Source organism: Pteropus alecto, unplaced genomic scaffold, assembly GCF_000325575.1.
Source record: "Pteropus alecto unplaced genomic scaffold, ASM32557v1 scaffold100, whole genome shotgun sequence".
Taxonomy (NCBI): domain Eukaryota; kingdom Metazoa; phylum Chordata; class Mammalia; order Chiroptera; family Pteropodidae; genus Pteropus; species Pteropus alecto.
The window spans coordinates 1708314-1732427 of NW_006430723.1; the positions used below are offsets into that span (position 1 = coordinate 1708314).

General features: G+C 38.0%; 1 protein-coding gene and 1 pseudogene across 1 annotated transcript in view; both read right to left on the reverse strand.

The window, feature by feature from the left end:
• TACR1 (tachykinin receptor 1) overlaps positions 1-24114 on the reverse strand; it is a 140570-nt gene that overhangs the window by 111660 nt on the left and 4796 nt on the right. The window lies entirely within an intron of this gene.
• Positions 12912-13027, reverse strand: LOC112483061 (annotated as a pseudogene).

Sequence of the window (24114 nt, forward strand, 5' to 3'; positions counted from 1 at the left end):
TAAAAACTACAAATGGCCAACAGAAATAGGAAAAAAATATTTCAGTTCATTAGTAAGCTAAGAAATGTAGCTTACAATAATGTGATACCACTTTTTCACTTACTAATTTGTCAAATATTAAAAAATAGATACATAGTCCACAGTTGCCATGGTACAAAATCAGGCATTTTCATACACCACTGGAGAAAGAGATGAGTTTAGACCTTTCAGGAAGTAAATTCAAGAACATGTCAAGCGCTTCAGCATTAAAAAACATAATAATATTTGATTTGGAATTCCAATTTTAGAAATTTGCCCTATGGAAATACTCAGTTTGCGCAGACTTGTCATTGATTATTTTAAAAATCTTGAAACAGATGTCCAACCAAAGGGAATTGGTTAAATGAATTACAGCCATAAATATTGTGGTAGGCAGAATAATGCTCCTCCTACCCACAAAATGTCCAAGTCCTAACCCTAGGAGCCTGTGAATTTGTTACCTTACAAAGACATTTTGGTTGCGATTAAATTAGGGCCTTACAATGGGGAGAATCCTGGATTATCTGGTGGGTCCAATTAATCACATGCATTCTTAAAAGTGAGGACTCTTTCTCAGCTGTGGTCCTAGGGAGGCATGACAACAGGAGGACGGATGGAGGGATTCACTGTTACTGGCTTTGAAGATGGAAGAGTTGGGCAATGAACCAAGGAATACAGGTGGCCTCTGGAAGCTGGAAAAGGCAAGGAAACAGATTCTCCTCCAGAGTGCTGGAAAAGAACATGACCCTCCCAACACCTTGATTTAAGCCCATGTCGAACTTCCAAACTCCAGAACTGAAAGATAATATATATGTGTTTTTCAAGCCATTAAGTTTGTGGTAATTTGTTACAGCAGCAATAGGAAACCAATACAAAAGGGATACTTTGCCATTAATAATTAAAAATCGCATCGGTTAAGAATTTATTTAGTTAAAGTAAAAAGCAGAGTACAAAATTGTAAGTATGGCAGCCGAGTTCCAATGATGAGATGTAAATAGAGTAGCAAGGGTTATTTCTGGGTGCTGAAAATGACACTTTTTTCTTACTTGATTTTCTCTTTTCCAGATTTTCTAAAATTTATTTCCTTTGTACTCAGAAGATAATACGAACAAGTGTTAGGTAAAATACACTTTAAGCTATATTTCTTTAGTTACTGATAAAACCACCAATAAAAATTTAATTTACAATGGCTTTCCTTCTTATGGCAAACACCTACCTCCATCTTCCCAACCTTACCTAAATTCTAGCCTTATGCTACTGAAAATTATTATGGTATTACTGTTTTTAATAAAATATAAATATCTCTTAAGACTTCTCTTTGAATTTTAACTTTGCTTCCAGTTTCATTACAATCAGCAACTGTGTGGAAATTGTATTTGGCAGATAATTCTCATTATCACTCTTTTTGTAGCAGTTTTCCTCCTTTGAGTTTTAAATTTTAATTCATTTCTTCATTGGTTGTAATACGTCTTTGCGTTGATTTAATTTTTATCCAGGAAAGGGATGCAACTGTTCTATTTTCAAAGTCCTTGCATATCTGACAATATTTTTCACACATGAATGACAATGTAACTACATGTATAATAATTACATCACAATCTTTTCTCCTAAGATTCTGTGTAGGCATTGCTAAGTTTCTATCTGACATTTATTGCCATCTACTAGAAGGCTAAGGTCAGAGTAACTTTTGTTTCATTTTAGATATTATTTCTTTTCCCTGCTGGGATATATGAAGAGATTTTTAAAATTTAACTTAGAATTCAATAATTTACCAGAAAGCGAAAGGCATATTAATGAGTATAGACTTTTTTTTTTTTTTTTCTCATTTGCGTTACTTTGAATATGTGAGCCCATTCTAAGTAGATTCTGGAAAGTAGATTCTGCTCAGAAAAGTTTTATTCTAAGCTAGTTTCTTTTGCAAGAATACCTTGTATGTGAAGTTGGATTTCTGGATTGTATTTTTCACGACTAGTAACTTCTCTGTCAAATTTTATTTTTTTCTTCTTTGATTTTTTTTTTTGATTTGGAACACCTTGTGTTTTTCTTCTATGTGATTGATTTGACTTTTCTGTGTCAGTTCAGCTTTTTATGACCTTCAATGCAATTTTAATTCTGAAATTTCAGTTTTAGTTTCCTTACAGTTTTCTCTTCTCTTGGCCAGATCCTTTTTTTTATCTTTACCCTTTTGATTTTCTTCTCATCTGACTTCTGCATTTGAGAGGCATTTTTTGTGTGTGTGTATTCAGAGAAAATAATTTGGATGTTTTCTGATTTTTCCTCTTTCTTGTGTTAAATTATTAAAATAATCATTTTTCTTTCATTCTTCAGAAGAATGTTTTCCTCATCTTGTGCTGCAGAATCTTTTTATAAGCCCCAGATTGGTTTCTCGAATAGAGAGCCAACCAAATCCAGATTTGACATGAAAAGAGTCCATTGAGCATTTGGGAGCAGGTAGAAACTCTTCTAGAATCTAAATCTGGAAGGTAGGTTGAACAGACTCTGCCCATGTTTTGGACCTAGCAAGTATTAATCTTGTGTATTTTTGTAGAACCGAGGTAGGACTTTCCCTTGTCCCTAATGTCCATTTCTCTATGAGCCTATAATTTTTTGATCCGAGAAGGAATATGAGAAACAACAGCTCCTTGAACCTTCTACCTTCAGAGCTAGGGGTCTGAAAACACAGCTCAGGTGCCAATACCTATCCCTTCCCTGTCTTCTACTTGTCCCTTCATCTTGGCGTTATAGCCTCCCAGGTCAAGGTACTCTCAATGGGGAAGAGGATAGGATGAATATGCTCTTCTGGTCACCTCAGAAAACAGTGACTTGCCCTGGATGCTGCAACACCTTTTTCCTCACCTTAGCAGCAGAAAGTGCTTTTATCAGTTTGCTAGGGCCGCCAAAACAAAGTACCACAGGCTGAGTGGCTTAAATAACAGAAACTTACTGTCTTATGCTTCTTGGTAAACTTCTGGCAACCCAGCGGAAGTTGCCCCCCACACACTGGCAGACATTCAGCTATTAACCCTAGTGCCCAAAGCTGTTGGCAGGTTTCAAATTTTATCTACTTTGCCGAGTATCATATTGCAAGCAAAAATCCTGAAGAGACTTTGTCGGGGGTGATCAACTGACTGCCAGCTTAAATGAAGTGCAGGTCGTTTGTATTTGTTGATAAACGAGTGCTCCCAGAGTCTATGCCATTGCACCTCTACCATACTCTTGTTGAGAAGTGTCTTAATGTCCTCCTGGGGTGACCTACCGAATCCTGAATAATGACTAGGGGTCATTTTCCACTTAAGAAGGTGTTTCTCCTGGACAAAATAAATCTAGATAAACTAAAGGAATGTGAAAAATGAAGGAGAGATGGGATGATTGGGGGAATTGAGCAGCCGATTTCTCTGTCATGAACTAGGCAAAAACCGGGAAAAGCAACTCTTCCCAACCTTCACGTGGGGGTGAGCAGTTGAGCAGTGAGCAAATCATAAGGTGAAGTTTTGACTAATTATACAATAATTATCTACTCTTTTAACTTGAAAGAATATTTATCATGCTCTCCCCTCATTGGAAAGAACATCCTCTGACTTGGTAACGCTCAAACTACATTAAGCAGAGAGAAAAGCAGAAATTAGACCTCGTTCTTATGCAGAGAACAGTTCTGTAATGAGCTGTCTGATCCTGCTCCATTCTTCTGAGCCACGCGGCCTTCCCAGAGGACAGACGCCTGATATGCTAAACAATGTGCTGGTGCTAGTCTCCCTGGTGAGGGCTAATTACACACTGTGCCTCAGGAACTCAGGAATCAGGAACGAAGCAGTCATTCTCTTGCCTGACTCCTCACCCACTTCCGTGCTGCATTCCCCACCAAAGGACTTCTGTGTCCCTGTTCCTCATCTGTACATTACTCTCTCTGAGTTCTGTGGTCCTTTCCTCTCTGTGTTATATGGAGAATTCCCAAGTGGACCCTCCAGTGGCATTGATGTTATTGCACCCACTATAACGCAGAGGTCTATTACGAATTGCATTCCGATATTTCTCTTCTGAAAGCAGTTGCTATGTATGCATCATCCATGCAGACAGTAGCTAATCAATGGCTGCTGAGGAAAGAAGAGGTATTATACAAGAAATGATTCTCTTCTAGTAATCCATAGTAATGGAGACTGAAAGAAGAATCACTTCTTTTTCTACCTTAATTGCATTAATTCTCCCCACTTGTCAAATTTTATTTGTTGGAGATTTCATTAGATGCCTCCTTGGGAAATTAGAAAGTTATGGATTGCAATGACTTCTATAATCAAACGGAGATTCTGTTCTCAGTTTCAATTACAGGGGCAGGAGATGAGCAGAAGTTAAACACAGGCTTTTATGAAATCAATCAGGAATTTTTATTGATTGATCAGAATTCCGATAGTTTATTGACATTTATTCTGAAACAGTGTCTGCCTTGAAGCTACCGAGTGCCAAGTAAGTAAAAATCCATGAAATTATCTTTGAAAATGGGTTTCTAGTTCAAAGAAATCTTCAGATATGAATGACCTCATTCTCCTTGCTTCTTTTGCAAGGAGTATTTGTAGAGGCGTATTTTGGTTGTCACAGTGACTTGGGGGAGCTGCTGGCATTTAGATGTGAGGGCTAAGACTCTGGATGTCCTGCAATAAATGGTGCAGTCCTGCACAAAGAAATATTGTCCCACCGTCCAGTAATTTTTTATTGTCTCTCCAGATAGTCATGCAGGTAAAAAACCTGCTTATAATTAGCCAAATCCAGAATCTAGCTTTGCTATTTATATAAATAAAGTGAATTCATTTCCTGCTAGTTAACACAACACGAATTTATTAATTTATAGTCCTAGAAGTCAGAAGTCTGAAATGGGTTTTGCTGGTCTAAAATCAAGGTGTCAGCAGGGCTGGCATTTCTTCTAGACACTCTAGGGGAGAGTCTGGTCTCTCACCTTTTCCAGCTTCTGTGGACTGCCTACATTGCTTAGCTCATGGCCATTTCTTCCATTTTCAAAGCCAACAGCATAGCATCTTCAGATGTCTCTCTGGTGTTGACCCTCCTGCCCCCCACTTTCACTTACGAGGATTGTGATTGCACTGGGTTCACCCAGATAGTACAGGACAATCTCCCCATCTCAAGATCCTTAACTTAATCCCATCTGCAAAGTCCCTTATACCACATAAGTTGGTATTGGACATCTTTGGGAGACCATTACTCTGCCTACAACGTAGAGTATTTTTGAACTTAAAAAAATATCCTGAATTTTCTAGGAACCTAACTACCATATAAATAAAGAAAGATTGTATTTTATTCATTACCAATAATTGATCCTCATTTAAGAACATCATGTCAAGGATAGCAGCATGGTTCGCGGTATTTGGGTTGCAAAAAAAAAAAAAAAGAAAAGAAAGAAAGAAAAAAAGAAAGAAAAAAAAATCCATTACTATATCTGCTTGCCTCTGTTGCTGTCAGATTCTCTTTATTCTAAACAAAGGTATAAGCATAGCATATCATCCTGTATCCTAATGTTGTATGCCTGAATGTTTCCATATTGAAATACATTTTATTTTATTATAAATTGCTTTTCTCTTCTTTTTTATAACATAGTTAGGATTTTATATTGATTTTGATTTCTTTCATTGAAAATACGTGTATAGGTAGGTTAAATATCGATAAATTTTATTTCTGTACAGTAAATATTATTTAAAAAGTATGGCATTGAGTTCGATGTGTGCTTCTCAGATTCATCTGAGACTACTCTCAATTGGAGAAGTCTGTTTTCTCCTGGCCACGCGATCATGTAGGCATTGGATTTCACTCCTTTTAGTCTCCTTCAAAACCTCACTGAACCTATTCTTGCTAAGGGCATCAAGCAGTGCCCCCTCGCCACAGTTTACAGTTCTGGTAAGCACGCCACCCCCAAGATCATCAAGTTCGCTGAAGGAAGGTCACTGAAGGAAGACTTTTGGAAAACTCTTTTTCTCACAGCAAGATTTCAAGCAACCCTATGGAGTCTGAGTGCTTCTGGTAAGACCTCTACCCTGTCCCTTCCTTACCACTATGGGATGCCTCAATGTCAAATAGCAAGGAGGAAGCTCTAGTTAGGAACATTGTGGGCTTTCTTCTTAATGATCGCCAGAGTCAGTACCATCTCTCCTTACTTCTCCGTACCTCTAACCACCGCCAGAGGTCTGAGCTTCTTCACTTAACAGTTACCATGCTGGCTCTTATCTCCAGCATGGCTCCAAACATGTCCCTAGTCTGATGCACCCTCCCACCCTCCCAACTTTATGGAACACACAGTCTGTCATCGACAAAATCCTCACCCTCTTCTTCAAAGGCTCCCTACACCTTTTCTGCTACCTAAAATGTGGCCGTTTCAGGATATTACCTCCACCACTGCAATCGTCCCAGGTGGTGGCTGTTCTTCCACACTCAAAATCTTTGTTCCTATACTCATCAGCATCACAAATTTCTCTCTCTCAGATTCTTATCACCATAGATTTTGGATGAGGGGCAGATGTACTCACTGCTCCACACCTCCACTTTCAGACCATTCCTTCTTCCGCTTTTAGACCCTGGCCTCTTTGAAACATATAACATGGGACTATGCCACCTGCTACCCTTGTTGCAGCCATCTGCTGGTTCACCTATCGCTTCTTCCTTCTCATCCATTGGTGACTTTAGCCCCGGCTCACTGTCTTCCTCCCCACTCTTGCTTCTCTCTTCTCTTTTAGTGACCATTAAATCCACATAAATGATCAATCCAACTTCCTGACTCATTTCTCTGACTTCCTTACCATTTGCCTCTGGCTTCCCACTCTTACAGGGAATCCTTACCTGGACTCTTCATCACTAGTAATTACATCATTTTCAAAAATTTGACATCAAGCCTCTTACTCTCTATCACTTCTTATCTTTTCAGTTCATGCCGTCTGGCACTCCAAGTCCAGCAATTCTTAATATTCATCAGGATCCCCAGTCCACTGATCTTACTACTTTTATCCAGCACCCCTCACACCCTTGCTTCTCTGTTCAACCAGATTAGATTCTACAGTCCATCGCTATAACCACTCCTTGCATATACCCTTACTCCACTTTCCTCCCTCTCTCTATTTCACTCATCTTACAAAATCTCAATTCTTGCCTTCTCTAAGCCTACATTATAGAAAAACACACATTATGTTAATTGCTCTCTAAGTTCTCTTGTCGATTCATAAATCTCGACTGGCCCTTCCACATTGCTTAACAGTCTTAAAGTACTTTCTAGTCGCTTTACTCTCCAACTCCACAACATCCTTATTTCACAGCTTTTCCTCTCTTCTGAGCCTCAGACACCTTCTCCTTCCTTACTTTCAACTGATGACCTTGATTTTCATTTCGCTGGTAACATAGAAGCAATCAAAATTAACTATGTAATGTTATTATTAAATCCACCAGCCTGTCTTCACCTCTACCCATATGTCCATTGTTCCTATAGCTATAGTGTATTGTCTCATTTCCTTCCAAAAATGAATCCTGGAGCCATCCCCATTTGCTCACTCAAAATCTTTGTCCCTATACTCATCAGCATCATAAATTTCTCTCTCTCAGATTCTTATCACAATGCAAACATGCTGTAAATTCTTCTGCTTAAAAAAATTTCTTCCTTAACCTAATGCTCCTTCTGCCTACTATACTTTTCCTCTTCTCCCATTTATAACTCCTCTTTTCCCCTCACAGTCTTCTGTAAGCTCATCCCAGTCGCTTCCCACCACTTTATTGATGCTACCTTTGTCAAGGTCAGTGTTGATCTCATCTTGTCATATCCAGTAGTCCAGTCTTACTCCTCATCTCACTTTACCTCTCAGTAGCTTATCACACAGTAGGTACTTCCTTCTTCCTAAAAGGCTTTCTTATTTAGCTTCCAGAACACCTCACTTACTAGTTCTGTTAGCTCATTGGTTATTCCTTCTTGGTCATATTTGCTAGTTCCTACTCCTCTTCCTGATTATGGAGTTCTCTAGGGCTCAGTAAGTGGCAATCTTCTCTATCTCACTCTTTTCCTTAGGTGATAGTATACAGCTCTATGGTTTTAGGTAAATACTAATACTCTTGCATTAGATTTCTAGCCCTTAACATTCTTCCTGAACTCCAGGTTTAAAAATCAACTGTCGGTCCAAAGGAGACATACAGATACGTGAAAAGGTACATGAAAAGATGCTCAACATCATTAATCACAGGGAAATGCAAATTAAAATCATAGCGAGATATCACATCACACTTGTTAGAATAGCTATTATCAAGAAGACAAGAAATAAGTGTTGGTGAGGATGTGGAGCAAAGGGAGCCCTTATGTATTGTCAGTGGGAATGTAAATTGGTGCAGCTACTATAAAAAACAGTATGGAGTTTCCTCAAAAAATCAAAATTAGAACAACCATATGATCCAGCAATCCCACTTCTGGGTATTTATCCAAAGAAAATGAAAACAATAATTCAAAAAGATATATGTCCTCTAATGTTCATTGCAGCATCATTTACAATATGGAAACAAAGTGTCCTTCGATGGATGAATGGGTAGAGAAGATATGGTACGTTTTACAATGGAATACTATTCAGCTACCAGAAAATGAAATTTTGCCATTTGCAGCAACATGGGCATTTTGTTAAGTGAAATAAGTCAGACAGAGAAACACAAATACTGTACGATCTCATTTATATGTTGAATTGAAAAAACAAAACCAAAAAAACCCTCAAACTGATAAATCTAGAGAACAGATTGGTGGTTGCCAGAGGTGAGGCATGGAGGGGGGAGTGAAAGGGATGAAAGGGGTCAAGAGGTAGAAGCTTTTGGTTATCAAATAAATAAGTCATAGGGATATAATGCACAGCATAGGAAATATAGTCCATAATATAATAACTTTGTACAGTGACAGATGGGTAGTAGACTTAGCATGGTGATCATTTCTTAAGGTATGTAGCATCGGATCAGTAGGTTGTACACCCAAAACTAATTTGATATTTTATGTTAATTATGATTTTTAAAAAATCAACTGTTGGTCTAATATCTCCATTTGTCTGTTTGCTGCCTATCTTGAAATTATTAGGGCCCAAATCACTCCTGATTTCTGCTCCTGAATTTATTTCTTCTCCATGATCCTTCAGCTTAGTAAATAGAATCACCATTCTCCCGGTTGCTCAGCCTCAAGCCTAGGAGTGATTCTCAGTTTCCCTTTTCCTCTTCTATCCCATAGCTATTCCATCCGCAAACCATTTGGCTTTACTTTCAAAACATATATCAAATCTGATCATTGTTCACCACCTCTATTACTGTATCTTGGTTTAAGCCACTGTAATCTCTCTCCATAGGAGAGGTCTACCTGGTCACCCTTATTCCACTTTTGCTTCCCTACTGCCTTCTCCACACAACAGGCAGATGACCTTTTAAAAGTGTAGATAAGGTCATGTCATTTCTCTTCTCATTAACTTCTAGTGGCTTCTCATCACACATAGAATGAAAACCAAACTTATCTTGCTGTGACAGAAAATTTTAATGATCACGAAATATTCATTTGCTCTCCCACATTTTCCAGAGCCCTTGCAGTTGGGCCAGACCACCTGACTAGTTCTTGCTAATGGATTGTGAGGAGAAGTGATGTGTAGCACCTCCGGCCTGGGGTAGGTTAAAGCTCCTATATGACTCTCAGCTCTTTCTTCCTTTACTGCAGCAACTAAGGAGCTCAGGTTGAGGTGGTTGAGCCATGAGATGGAAATAGCCTACAATCAAGCAATGTTTTCAGGGAGCTTCCCAGGAGAGAAACGGACCTGCAATGGACTTAGAGTGAGTGATGAATAAACTTTTGTGTATTAAGTCATTGGGATTTCGGGGTTTGCTTGTTACTGTGGCGTATCATCACCTACACTGACTAATACATGTGATCTACATGGCCTTCTTCTCTAACCTCATTAGCTTCTCTCCCATAACACTGCAATCCAATAATACCCAGGTTTTATTGCTAAACCCAGTCCTACCTCAGGGCCTTTATTCTAGCTGTCCTTTCTATCTAGAAAGTCCCTGCCCAAGATTATCACATGGCAGACTCCATCATATTATTGAGATTTTTGTTCAGATGTTACCTCCTCAGAAAGGGCTTTTCTGATCTCCTTATTTAGTTTGCTTTTACTTTCCACCACTCTCTATCCCCTTACCCTCTTCATCACAACATTTAACAGTACTAAAAATTATATATTTTTAGTTTATTTGCTTACTATGTGTATATATATATATATTTACTTATTGTGTGTGTGTGTGTGTGTGTGTGTGTGTTGTTCTTTGTGGTATCTTTAAGGACTAGAATGTGCCTGGCATATAGTTGACATGTAGATTAATTGCATTAATGACTCCAATTATTTATTCTCCATGTATTCTTGCCCTTTGCTAGGACTGTTTGCAGTCCTTATCACTACAGAGGTAGAATCTGCTTCCTCAAACTTGAACCTGGTCTATTCTGAGGACTTGTTTTGGCTAGTGGAGTTATTAGTAAATGTGACACAAGTACGAACTTGAAAAAGTGCTTACATGTGTCCGCTTGCCTTTTGTTACCACCGTTACCACTACCATGAAGACATACCTTGGCTAGTCTATAGAAAGATGAAAAACACGTGGAGCAGAGTTGAGCTGTCCCAGTCATCTCTGCTGAGAGCAGCTGAGAGCAGCTGGCAGCTGGCTGGCCCCAGACATGAGAATGAGCCAGCCATGATTCAGACCTTGTAATAATCCAGTCCAAATCAGCTGAATGCTGCAGACTAATGAACTAAACAATAATTTATTGTCATATGCCACTGGTGTCTTATGGTTGTTTGTTGTACAGCATCATTGTGGCAGTGGATAACTGATAAACCAGGGGCTCGATAAATAGCCATGGAATGTCTACAGTGGATATGTTGATGTTTTACAGTGGGTATGAAGATGTTCCTTATCTTGTTGTGTTCCTGATTTTACTATCTATCCATCCATTTTTTCCCAGTTAGTAAACTGGAAAAAGCTTCAACAACGTTCTCTCATTTATTTCCAACTCTTATTCCTTTCCAAACAGCAAATGGCCTGATAAATTGATAAATCCTACAATTGCACACTGAAATCTCTGGAACCTGTTTTTCCCAGTCCTTTAGTTCTGATACTATTTTACCTCAATAGTATAATAATTTTCTAATTAGAATCCCTACCAGTAGTTTCTTCCTACTCTAGAGCATCTTCCCCACTTCTATTTATTTTATTAACTTCGAAAAATATGTATTTATAGTTAGATAAAACACTGAGGGATCACTTTGAAAAACTTCTCCCCCAAATCGCTTTGAAAAACATCTAGGAAATAATTTTTACAAAAAAGAAAAGAAAAGAAACATAACTTTTTAAGGTATACAAAAGGAAAAACAATAATAAAAAACAACAAAAGCAAATATACTTCAGCCTATTGCTTCTTAACTGTCTAGATAATTATTATTCTTCATATAATATCAAATATTAAGATTATTAAACATAAAAGAAAGTGGATTCAACATGATTCCTATGGTAATGTCACTTACTCATTTGCTCTCGAGTTTGAAATAAAGGGTGGACTGACAGTGAAAATTTCTGTAATTCTCAGCCTATCTTGCTTATGCCACAGCTTGCAGTGAACTTCCGTTACTGAGGCTTTATTAATAGTTGGGATCGTAATAAATTACCAGAGTGCTTATGAGTCGTGGTTTTACGTTTCTTCCATTTTCTTTTCATTTTATCCAAGAATAAATTTTTAATGTGATGAATGACAAGTATAAATGAAAAACATTGGTTCCTCCAATGGCTCATACTTTCTCCTGCCTGGGGTTTTCATATATGCAGTAGTAGCTTGTCTAGAACTCTTCCCACCCCACCCAACCTCACTCCTAATTAGCTGGATTGTGTTTGGTTTCAAATAATAACAACAAAAAAATCTGTTTATCAAGCACTTATAGCAATAGAAGTTTTATTGTTTTTCATAACAAGAAAGCCAAAGCAAGGTAGTTTCAGGCTGGTATGTGGGTCAATGAAGCACTTGGGCTTCCAGGCTCTTTCTAACTTTTTGATCCACAATCCTTAGTGGGTGGAGGATGTTCTCAGAGATAAAATACGCTGCTGCCTTCCAGGTCTCTTGCCCTTATTCTAGAGTAAAAAAAAGGGGGAACAGCAAAAAGTAAAACAGTATTTCTCCTTGTGGTCATTGCCATTTTTATTCAGGAAGAGAAGCTTGACCTAGAGACTTTCTCTAGAAAGACTTCTTTTAGGTGAAGACTTCCATTTGCACCTTGCACTTTGTCATATGGCCAATGGTCCCTTTAATGACAGCTGAGACATTGAGAGTGTCTCTTGTAGAGGATGGCAAAGGAGAAGGGGTCTGTAAATGGCTTTTTGTGTAGCCAATCCAGTGTCTGCCACACTGCTCGCCCTAATTATACTTATTCCTTAGATCTTTGCCCAAAACCATTCAGAAAAATTGAATTTTTATATACTCTCATAACATTAATATTCTTGAATAGCTCTTAACTGTTTGCAATTATACATTGATTTGAATAATCATTGGAATAATATCTTATTAATATCTGTTTGAGGGCAGAAATCAGGCTTGATTCTTACTATCGTATTTATAGAGGTATTGGCTCTATAAATATTTAGATCGACATCACAGCATGAAGGAGTTCGGTGTTAGTAGAACATGACAATTAACATGTTAAAAGCAAAGTGGTGATGAAAATAAAACTTACCAAACTCAATTTGTATTAACAATAACTTGTTAGAAACCAGTAATAGATAATAGTTTTTTAAACCAGTAATATATGATTTTGTATACATAACGATTTTTTTATTTTTATTTATTTTTTATTATTTATTATTATTTATGCCTACAGCACCTGGTCTTCCTAGGTGGTCTCCTAGCCAAGTACCAACCAGGCCCAACCCTGCTTAGCTTCCGAGATTAGACATCAGGCTTGTTCAGGGTGGCATGGCCATAGACCATGGACCATGGCTCTACTGGGGTATGAACCCAGGACCTTCTGTGTGTAAAGCAGACGTGCTAACTGCTACAATTTGGAACCATGTCCAATATAATGATTTTTTTTTTAAACCACAAAGAAAGATTTATTTATATTTCTTCTTTAATAATATCTACTTATTTGCCTCATTTGTATTGTTTATGGGAGGGGAAAGTCCGGAAAAATTAAAACAATGTTTTAAAGGTAAACTTTAATTTTTTAAAAATTGCAACGTTTATTTTTTCCCTCTACGTTGTTAATTAAATAAACATGAGGTCCTTAAATAAACAGTTTTATTAATCACAGTCCTGTTAAAAGTCTTAGAAAATGCACCCCAAGCTGAAAAAGTCTGCGCTGCTATAGTTTACTTATTGGTTGCATTTTCCTGGATTTTGTCAAAATCTGTGTCTGCCTCTGAGGATGTGTCTCTCCTGGGACACTGCATACTGTGGCAGATAAAAGGATGGAACATTGAGGCTCAGTTTCTCCCATGCTCTTCCTGGGGCTGGTTTTTGCATTCATTGCCCTCAGGAGTGTGTGGCTGGGGTTCTTTCCCTGCTTTTATATCATTGGCTGGGGAGGTTCCTCAACAGAGGGTGAAATCTGTAAACTACTGCATAGACCTCACTCCCACTGGTTTTCTGAATCAGAAACTTATTGTTATTTTTTTTTCTTTTGCTTCACTCAACTTTAAGCAAAAGGAGGTATAATGAAACCAATTTTACTATAGGCTAATAGATATAAACAAGAGTTAAGTTCCTACCTCAATGTTACAATGAAACAGACTTTGAACAAAAACAATGTTATTGGAGCACCTGCTGTACTATTGTGTGCTAACTAAACAGAGAGAAAGTAGGAAGCCATGTCTTCTAGGAAATGGATCGAAAGAAAAGCTCACCAAAGTTCATTTATTTCAGCAAAACAGAATAAATTAAAGATTTAGGAAAAACTTCTTAAACTATAAAAGCAATTGAAATTGTTTGTCTATGTTTATTTACTTCTGAGTTGAGGAAGGCCTCTCTAAGCATAACGCCCAAGGGAGAAACCATAAAAGAAAAAGTGGATGGATTTAACTATAAAAAATAATTAAATTTAAGGTAATCGCTGAAAAAGAAATTAAAATTTTAACCAGAAACATGGGAAAATATTTGCAGCATGTGACAGTCAAAAGGTTATATCCTTAATATACAATTTCTGCAATTCAATATTTAAAAATCTCCTAAGATGATGAATATTTCACAAAAAGTGAAATATAAAGGAATAATAAATATAACCTCATTAGTAAGAAATGAAAACATAAATAACATTTTAAATCTTTTAAATTGGAAAAAATGTTTCTGAAACTGTTAGGAATATGGGGAGAGGAACACTCCTATATGATGAGTCTATATATTCTGATTCATGCTGCTGAATTGCTAAAGCTTTCTGAAGACCAATTTAGCAGAACAAAGCCAAAGCCTTAAAATTTCCAGCACTCCGAACAGACTTTTCTTCTAAGAATTTATCCTAATAATTATGCAGAAGTGCAAGTTTAGCTAAAACATATTGATCACAAATTACATATTGTAGCGAAAGCTAGAAACAACTGCAAAATCCCAGGATGAGGGATTATTTAAATTATGATACTTTGTAGCTCCTATAGAGCATTTAATTACAGGAAATCTTTCTTACTTTATTACGTTAAATTCTAAAAATTGTAATATTTCATAAGACTATGATTACATAAAATATTCTATAGGGAAAAAGTCCTGTATTGAAATAATTCCTAAGAATTGACAATAGTGGTGTTTGGGCAGTGAGATGAGGGTTAATTTTGCTTTTGTTTTTTTATTATACTCTTTTTGTTTATGTGTGTGAGGCCCTAATTTTCCTTAATGAAAATGTAATACTTAACAGTTCTAAAAGTACACTAAAAGTAATCAGAAGGGAATTTGCCCTTGTGCAGATAACATTCAATAGTAAGTTATTTTTCTTAAAAAAGTAGCTTAAGTATACCTTAAATTTACACAATATTATTTGTCAAATACATTCATTTTTTTTTAAAGCCTAAATTTATAATTAAATAAAGAGCCTTAAAGAATCTTTTCAGGACCCTTCTGACTCATCTGCTTAATGAGAATCATGATACTTAATATTGCAGTGTAAATCTACTCTTGGATTGTTTTATACATGACAGCTTTCAGTTTTTGTCTGCTCCAACTCCATTTTTTGGTCAGTGACATTTATTGAAGTCATGCTATTTTCAAAATGCCAATGAGGAATTGTGAGGAAATGAAGTTAAGAAATTTTTAATCTAGGTGTAGAGAGAAAGGGAGAAAGGAAAGATATGGATGAATAAAAAAGGATGCAAGCTTCTAGATGAAGTGTGGTTGCAGACAAACTCTGGTAGAAAGCCCAGCTCTTAGAAACATGGCCCCAGGATTTGTAAACAGCACAAATCCATTGACAAAGTGCTGAAGACATGAAGAATCAGCCCTGGCCATCTAAACAGGACCGCATCGAAGTGCTGCCATTAACCACAACCTACCAGAGACCCTTCGGACTGGCTGGAACTGTGACCCAAAGTCCTTTCTCATGACAATATCCTTTCAAACTATACAAATATTACGTATTTATCAGAGAGAATTAGTGACTTCAAAAAAGTATGAACCACAAAAGCAAATTCAACCTTATTTCATTACTCAAACACAAAAGCTGATTTCACTGGCACCTCAGGGCGGAGACAATTCTGATAGTTACAGGAGAAAGTCTTTCAGCAGCAATATGGGCTTGTGACAACAGCTCGTCTTGCTTCCCAGCAGCCTACCTGGTACATACATGGAGCCATGCTGTAAATGCCAAACTTTGGACACTTCTGTAGTACCTAAACCCCAGGTCCCTAGAGTAAAGTTTATCTTGATTCTCTACATTCTTTCTTGCTCAAGGAATAGGTAACTAGAATAGACACGTTTCCATTTTAAAATGCAAATGGAACTTAGGAAGTAGAAGTCCATATAATTGCCACCTTAGTGTGATTTTAATTAGCTACTCTATTCTCTTGGTTCATCTCAATTTACTAAATTGGATTGAGCTGTGAAGAGAACAGAGCAGTAAATCGAGATCATGCATTTGTGAGGCAGGACTGGGGAGCACCTTCTTGCAGGCTTGAGCTGGTTAGGACATTATTGGAGGGAAATGGCCAGAAAGGAAAGAGGATAGTATTGCTGCCTTCTTCACATTTTGCCTAGTTTTAGCCTGTCAGTGCCTTAACTGAGCCATTGAAAACCCATGATGGCTATGGTTCGGCTCATATTCTGAGTCTTTAATATGTTAACTTCCATACCCCTCACCATTCCAGCTGAGAGGATAAAAGGAACTGGTCCATCTTTGGGAACAAATTTAAATGATGCCCATGGTGAGGATTCAGCTACAAGGTTTTCTAGGTCATTGTCAACTCTTCTTTGAAGAGCCCAGTTAAATTGTTGAGTTAACCAATTGTATTTCACCCCAAGGTTGCTTCCATTTTAGTTCCTATCATGAATTAGGTCATTTTTAAGCCTCCCTCTGGGACTATTTAGTATAATATTTCAGTTGTTTGTGGAGTTTTCTTTTGTTTAAACATTTTCAGAGTTAGATAAATCCTCTTAGGAAAACATTAATTATTCAAGAGGACCTTTCTCTATAGTAAAATAAAATTAATAAGTCATACAAGGTGTGTATTTAAACTTAAGCATCTAATCTCCCACATGCCACTAAATATGCATGGGGGACTTTGAAAAATTAGTATCAGTTATATTCTCTCTGATAGAGAGAGCGAAGGGGTGGTTAGTATGACTGTTTGGCACCTGCCTAGCGTGATTTGTGGAGGTCGTGGCTCATTAGTTTATATGTGGCTGAGGACGTTGGCTTGAGCTATACAAGCAGAGCATTGCATATTTCTTATGATCTGAAATCTATGACACAGAGAAGGAAGGGAAGGAAAAGGAACTCTACTCCTAGAGGTATGAAAAAGCCCTAAGACTGGGGAAACCCAGCTGACCTGAAGGAAGAACGTTTCGTGATCTGTCTCTGAAACATGCTGAGAGCCTGGGTTTGTCAACACCAACAGATAGTAATTATAAACGTTTAACACTATAACATGTATAAGAAAACTTCCAAGATTTGTAAGATGTGTTCAAAGGCAAAAGAAGCAACCCTCCATTTTTGATGATTAATGGGAAGAAAACAAGATACACCCAGAAAAATTCTGGTATTTTTCATGACCTTGAAGTCTCAGAAAAGAATCTGAAGGACACAGGACAGATGGCAAGTTTTTTGGGGGTCACTTTATGCATGTCCATAAACAAGTCTGAAATGGAGATTGATAACATAACAGGGTACAGAGTGCAGCTAATTCTACTCAGGTAGCAAAGCAGTTGGAGGCAAACTCAGGGTGTGGTGAGGCTCTGCATGATTCCATCTATGTAATCCAAGCGATCAAATGTTAAGATGAAAAGTGGAAAAGGGTAAAACTTGAAGAAAGCCAAGGAGATACAGGGCACATGGGGACAACATGATGCCAGTGGCAAGGTGCAGGTGTGTCCTTTGGACACTGAAAAGGCAAAGCTCCACCTTAAGAAGGGCTCAGGGCATTGGCTGCTGCCCTGGGCAAGACCCTCGAAAGGCACACCTTTCGGATGTCCCACTCAATCCTGATTATAGAACCTCAGCGTCCTCTTACAGAGAAGAGGATTCTGCCACCTCTGCTTGTGGAACTTTGTAACCTTTAAAAGTAAATAGATAATGAAGAAATGGTACTTCCATGTAGGAAGTATGTATCTAGCAGTGAATTTTATGATCAGTATATGTTACTTTATGTGTGATTTGTTTTTAATATGTTGACAATAAGAGTCTGATATATTAGAGAATTTGACTTAACAGATTTGTAATTTTAACTGAAATACTTGGGTGGATTTAACTAATTAATTCTGTAATCAGTGTTTGGATGCTCATAAGAACCTCATTTACTGAACTTGTATGTTTAATTCTTAGGAGGTTGACATACTTTAAGATAATTCGATAATGCTAAATTTAGAGGTTTTGATTTATTAGGTTTATCAAAACTACGTAAGTCCTGAGGGAGATTTTGTTCTCCTCTTTATAAGTCATTCTGTTAGGGATTTGAAGTTTTAAGAAAACCAGATATATTAAATTTATGATTATAGTTTGCATATTTAGGGGAATTTAATTAATCAAGTTTATAAGCACTGGCTATATTTTTAAAGATTATTTGATTTGTTAAGTTTATACAAATGTATGACTAATTAGAAATATGCAAGATTGTTTGATTAAGTTTGAAAATGTTAAAATATTTAAGGGGAAAATCTTCATCTTATGTTTAAGAGGTAATTGAGCATTAGTCAAAGGATAAGAAAAAGCGAATGTTTAACACTTTTAACACTCATAAAGTAGATTTATAAGAAAACTGCCAAGATTTATGTGTTCAAAGGCAAAAGAAACAACTTTAACAAATTGAATATTAACTAAAACACATGGAGCTGTAAGAGTTCTTTGCTGTGACTAAGTTCTCTCTCAGGCATTAAACATACAAATGATACTCCATGTGAGGGTGGTGACTTTGGGACAAACAGGATGTGAGAAGTGAATGTGTAGTTTCGGAGATGATGTAAAAGAAAATGATTTGATTTTTCTGGACTGCGATATATTTAAATGATGAGCTTCTGGTAAAGCGTGTGTGCATCTGCACAGATGGGGAGGGTGCTGGATTGCATTAGAGCACAAAGTTTGCTGACCCAATTAGGAGGATTTTAAACTATAATTTTAGCAGGGAAGAATACAAATATTTCACCCTGTTGCTGTTATACCAGCATCCAAGAGGATGCTGAGACAGGAATGAATGTGAATAATGGATATAATGGTGTGTCAGGGTTTATTAGAGATCATAATATTACTTTTAATTGAGCTCTTACTGGATATCAGGCAATAAATAAGGAACTTTCCATCCATTTCTGTCCCTTTCTTTCTCCTCTCTCTTTGAAACAATACCCTACAAGGTAAGTTTTATTATATCCCTGTTATTATAGCCTTGTGGGAAAACTGAGGCCTAGAGAGGCTAAGTATCTTGCCTATGTTCACATAGCTAGTAAGTCATAGAACCACCACCGGAACCTACTGCTACACTATCTCCATTATCTTTGCTACACTAAACTCCATTGTCAAGTGCTAGACGTAAGGCTGTTAAAGGGCATTCTCCCACAGAGGACATGAATGGCACTCCATGGAGAGTCCCAAATATTAAATATAATGATAAAGTCGAATTGGAAATTTGATCAAGTAAAGAATTATGAAAGAGAAGGGCAAGGAATCAGGTTCAGGGTTACTTAGACAAATTTCCTAGAGCAGTTCATGTGCTGCATTAACTCTCATGCTGAAGTTTATGTCTCAAGGACATCATTAAAGCATCTCTTCATACCTGGGGTTCCTCATCCACAGAGCCTCATATTTCCCCTTCCAATGAGGTGGAATCACAGCCTCTCAAGGGAGCAAGAGGTGAGGCTGGTCAATGTCAGCCAGTTCCCCAGTCTGTGCTCCAGGTTTCTGACTCTCAGGCAACTCTGCTGGGGCTTTCCTGTGTCTGCGATATTTTACTATGGCGTAGATGAGGTGTTCAGACAACTACTGTGGATACAGGACTCGGAGGGCTGGGTGGAGGGTAGGCTTCTGCTAGTCCTGCCTCGAGACGGACAAGTAAAATGGAAAGTGCTTTTCTATTGCTTGTAGGAGTGTTGGAGAAAAAGCCAGGGGGCTGACAACAGCTGAGCCGGAGAAAGGTCTACGGAATGTCTCAGTTTCCAGTATACCTGGATAGACTGCAGGTAAGGTGGGGATGATAAACTCTTCCTCAATTAGAGGTGTCCCCCTGGGATACAATACCTACTGGGGGCGGGACGTGGGTCAGGAATCCAGTGGGGCCCGGTCAAGTAGAGTGTGGAAGAGGCAAGTGTAAATTAGAACATGTAAATTAGAACAGGACAAAGTTTCTGAACCCAAAGTATTCTGTATTATAGCAAAACTCCATGGGAGGCATAAATTTGGCCCAATTTTCTTTTGCTCTGAGGCATAGCATCATAGGTATGCTTTGCAGTCTTCCTGATGCATGGGTTCCGGTTTTTAGATTTTGGTTGATGTGTGTAGGAGAAAGATACATCAATTTAACTCTATACACACATTTTAATGAATACATACTCTGTGTCAGGCAACTAGATAGCATCTGCGTACAGGAAACCAGATAAAGAATCCTGTTTTCATGGTGCTTGCAACCTAGTGGGCAGTGAGGTGTGGGAGAGATTAACAAACTACAGACAGTTATGACCTCATTGGGTAAATGATATGGGAAGAGATAAGGGCACCTCACCTAGATTTTCAGGGTAAGGTCAGCTTCTTAGTGGAGGTGGCACTTGAGCTAAATCTAGGAGGACAACAAAGTCACCAGATAGGATGCCAGTCCTGTAGCAGGTGAAGCTGGACAAGTAATGGTGTTAGGGTAATGCTCAGTTCTGGGCATTAGTTAACCTCTCAGTTAAGAGGATCATTAACTACTGAGAATAGCCAGTAGAGACAGACAAGGATGGAAAGATGAAAGAACCAGGCACAGTTCACTAGGGATGGAGAAGCCTCAGGACGGATGTATTAGAAAGACTGCTACGCGGAAGGGTTTATACTATAGGAGCAGCTCAAAGTCAGAGGCAGATTTCAGTTCGATGAAAAGAATAATTTTGTAATGACTCAAAATTGAGTGAATTTAACAAATGAGACAAATTGAGTAAAATATTTTAGCAGAATTTGATGCTCTTACAATGGCCCTGTCTAGGTTGTGGTTGTGGGGCTGAATTTTGATTTGGGTAGAAAATTGTCTAAGGGTCTCTAATGTCCTCTCTGCACAGTAGGACACTTACATTGCTTTTCTGCCTTCAGTGACAGTTTTCCTTAGATGATATAGCATCCAAAAGCCACTCTGAGCGTGATATGCAGGCCGATGTCTAAGGCACATGAAAGCAAACTGCGCAGGGCTCCGTGCTACGAGGGACTGGAGAGCGGGAGGAAAATGCTGAAAGAAATTGTGTCTAATAGTCTTTCCAAGGTAGAAACAGAATTCCCATTTGGATTCAGGATTAGATGAGACAATGGATTGGAGAGCATGCAAATATAAGGTATCATTATAATTTTATTAACATGAAATTTCCTTTCTAGTTTCCACGTGACAAACATTAGTACATCATTATAAGAATTCCCAATCCAGTGTTCTTGAAATTAATTAAAAAAACCCCTCAAACACCACATTGTTTTCTTTGTACTTTGCTATTTCTTTTCTCCCCCTCCTCCTTCTCCCCTTCTTCCTTTTCTTGATTTTACCAGTAAATCTTTCCTATATTCCCAAGGGTAAGTTGCTCTGTCTCCAAACTCCCTCAACATGGCATAAATGGCATTGGGTTATAATAGTGTTTGTGACTTTGTCAGCCTCCAAAGACAGAGACAAAGGCAGAGGCGGTGTTTCACTGCCTCAGCATCTGGCACATAATAGGTACTCAATAGCGGTTTGATGGATAGATGAGGAGGAAGCCATTTTCCTCATTGCCATCCAATTTTATTCCACCATCCTATACTTTGCTGACACTCTCTCTCACACAGGTCACCAATGTTCTTTAATTGCCAAATCCAATGTCCTGTTTGTTCTTGAATTCTAATGACACTAATAAATATAACCAACTACATACAAGTCACCTCTCTTAACCTTTGTCACATCCTGGTTTCTCCACTACATCTTTATCTATTTCTTCTTCTTTTCTTCCTTCTCCTCCTTCTCCTCCATCTTCTTCATCTTCTTCATCTCCTTTTTTTTTCCCCTCTTACTGCCTGCTAGGACATTCCTGTGAGTCTTTAGCTTCTTCTCTGGAAAAATGTATCCAGATGAAAGTGATGTTCTCTAATTTCTAAATTCCAATAGCCTTTCTGTTTGAAAAACCCCTAAATCTACCTTTTGATTCCTGGCTTTTCGTTCTCTATCTCCATCTCTCCAGTTGCTTATTGGGCATTTTTAACTAATTGTTATATTTGAACATCAAATCCAGCAAAAACTGCACTCATTTTCTTCCCACTAACTCCTCCATTCATTCCCTAATTCACTTGTGAATTCACTTCAGTTGAGTCAGCCTACCGTTCTCCCCAAACACTTTGCAACTTCTTACCTCCGCACTTGTGCCACACAGTTTCTTCTACTGCAATGTCACCTTTCTTTATCATACTCTCTGAAAATCTTATCTAGTTTCCAAGGACCAACTAACTCAACTGCTGCCTTTGAGGTCTTTCTTGATCATCCCTGCTGGACATGACCTACTCCTCTCCTTTCTTATAGAATTTGTCTGTATGAACCATATTGCTTAACATCTTGTATTGTAGTTATCTTTTAACCAGTCTTATTTGCCTTAATATGTAGCATAAGCCCTTCAAAGAAGGACACAAGGCCCTGAGTTAGAAAACATTACATAGTGGCATCATCCCTTGATAGACTGAAGAATTTCGTCCAAGTTCAATAGTGAGTGTTTCTCCCTCATGAACCTCATTATACCATTTGCTAATTCAACAACAATTACAGTAACAAAGTCTTGTGCTCCTGCTATATACTTTTACATTGAGAATTACTCTTTATTTTCCCCCAATGAAACCTTTGTTCGAGCCAGGTTTTTTTTTAATTTTTATTTTTTTTTAATGAGGGGCCTGACACTGTAGGGGTTCCCATGAGAGAGGATGTGGCAAGTGCACTGGGGAGCTCCAAGGAGCAGGTGGGTATTGAACCTCCCCAGAAAGGTCCAGCTGCCTAAATGACTCACCCAAGATGTAACAAACTCAAGTATGATCCATGTCAACCCAGACATTCAAGGTTCCTGATTTGAAAAAACAGAGCCAGTCGTGGTAGACAAGCTTCTAGCGAATGACCATTCTCAGCATTACAGAGGTGCTTGGTCATGGGCTGTAAGGTCCATCTAAATCAGTGCAAAGGATCCTAGAATATAAGTCCAGCCTCTGGGTGGGAAAGGACTACCTTGAGTTATACATGGGATTTAAGTCTAGCCAATAAGGTGAGGTTCAAGGACAGACTGCAAGTTTAACAGAGGCCTGGAAAGCAGGCTATTTAAACTTTTAGCTGAGTGCTCACTTCGGCAGCATATATACTAAAATCGTAGCTGGGTATGCCTGGGACAGAGTGGGATGAGCACCAGGGATCAGTGGGCAGAGTTTTGTTATTCATGCATTTCTTTGCTCTTGGTTCCTCTTTAATCTCTCAGTGAGTTCATTTCTTCTTTTGCCTTCACCATTACCCTTACCTGAGCAATTACAATTTTGGTCCTGACTGTGTTTCATATTGTCCAGAGACCATCATCATTTGAATGTTTCCTTTCACTCAAACACAACATATCCAGAACTAGTCTGAGTAGTGAGCTATCTTTACCTTTAATCTCACTGAAATTATGACTGACCCTACCAGGTAGAGAAGCAGTGTTACCAGGCTGGTGCTTCTGTTGTGTGCTTGGTTCCAAGTCAGGTTAGCTTTTGCCCCTAAAGTCCCTCTTGTGGGGCTTAGAAATTGGCTGCCCACCTCCCTTCTAGGTTGCTGCTCCACAATCCTAGAACCAGCTATTATCACTAGCCCCTGCAAAATGGAGAAGTCACCTCTCAGAGTCCTCCAACTGCTAATTTCATGAAACATCACACATACTTTTTGGTTTTTACAATAGAAAAAAATGTTTTATTTTAAGTAAGAGAATTATAGAGTTTCAAAAAGTAAAATCCCTTGTGTTTTTTGGAATTTAATTAGAGGTCAACCTGTCATTTCATAAGTTATATAAATGTTTAACCACTATGCTGCACATTTGAAACTAATATAATATTGTCAACAATAATCGAAAAAAATTAAAATTAAAAAAAGTAATTAGAGGAAGACCATCTTATTTAGGTGCATTTGTCTCTGCAACTTTTTTTTTATTCTATGTAACTATTGCCTTCAATAAATAAATATTCTTCTGAAGATATC